At 28.7% G+C, this 1,452-nt stretch overlaps 1 protein-coding gene across 1 annotated transcript in view; it reads right to left on the bottom strand.

Moving 5' to 3' along the window:
• Trpgamma (Transient receptor potential cation channel gamma) overlaps positions 1 to 1,452 on the bottom strand; it is a 133,541-nt gene that overhangs the window by 117,866 nt on the left and 14,223 nt on the right. The window lies entirely within an intron of this gene.

Below are 1,452 nucleotides of genomic sequence, written 5' to 3' on the forward strand. Positions count from 1 at the left end.
CTACATATTTTTTCAAGCAACAATGTTTTCTTTGTACTAATTGATTCATTTTATTACTCCAATCATAAAATTATGAAGGTACGATTATCAAAAAATTGATACTTTACGAGATAGGTATTTAACATTTTATGTCAAAATATATCAGAATAAAGTATAAAATATCTTGTAAATTATAGATTTTTCGATACCTTTAACTTAGTACTTGTAAGGTAAAATCAAGGATTATGGCATAGGCTACTAATATGGAATAGTGGCTTATTTTTTAAACAAAGCATTGCAATCTGGCGGCAATCGCTGAAAGTTATTGCAACTGTTACCAAACATGTCATAACAAACAATGAACTCGGTCCGACCAACCGTTTCGCTACAATTAACATTTATTCATTTTCGTCAGAAGATTCGGCAGCTTTTTCTAAAATGTGTTCTCACAAACTGAAGGTAAGTTTTTTAATGCTTATATTGCACAGACGCTTTTAATAATGTCGCATGACATAACAATATTATGCAGATTAATTGCTATTTCAAACTTGTTTATTGCTAAGACTTTATTTGTCATATGACGACATGCAGATAATGTGGAATACATCGAGGATTGAGAATATGGAATAGATTCCATGCATGTTAGCAACTTATTCGTGATCAGATTAGGTTAGGTTAGATTACAGCATGTATTCTATATCAGTTTATTTGCGATTTTTTATTTATCCATGCGTAATAACGTTCGTAATGCTATTATATTTTCTGTGTCATTGTACAATAAAAATTGAACAATTTTTTATTTTTCTTGATTAGTTTATATAAATAAACAAATTTGGACTTCATTTATTGTGTTATTTATTATTATGGTCAAAATTTCATCGGTATTCCATATTACATCCCATTTTTTAGACCCCCCATTTTCTCACTTTTGACTTTTTTGTTAATATTGACGTTCGACTTAAATTTTGGCGACTTAAATTTTTATTTATTGGATGTTGTAGCTAACATATTCCTCAAGAGTTTTGTGTAAATTTGAAGTCTTCATATGCATTTATATCAGAGCAATGTTAATTTAAAAAAAGCTATTCCATAATCCCTGCTTTTACCCTATATGTAAAATAATGAGAAGAATTGTATCTTGTAAGTCATAATTTCATTTAAAAAAGATGATGTTGACCTTCAAATTTTTTTAGTACCTCTACTTATAAAAAATATATACACTATATAATGGCCTCCTCGAAGTCATGCAACATTTGTATATAACAATTCTTCATACAACGTATAGTTTACAAGTTTTTTGAGATTGCAAGTTTTTTCTCACTTACATGCGCGCGTACATCTTACCTTCACATTCAGGAAAAGTTGGAACAATAAGACGTGTAAGAATGTTATTTGAGTCTTTAACATATTTTGTTTGAGTTTCTTTTTTGAATCGTAACTCTTTTGTTGTGTTTTCTTTTGAAAATGTAGCTT

Source organism: Trachymyrmex cornetzi, unplaced genomic scaffold (genome assembly GCF_001594075.2).
Source record: "Trachymyrmex cornetzi isolate Tcor2-1 unplaced genomic scaffold, Tcor1.1 scaffold83, whole genome shotgun sequence".
In the NCBI taxonomy this organism is placed as follows: Eukaryota; Metazoa; Arthropoda; class Insecta; order Hymenoptera; family Formicidae; genus Trachymyrmex; species Trachymyrmex cornetzi.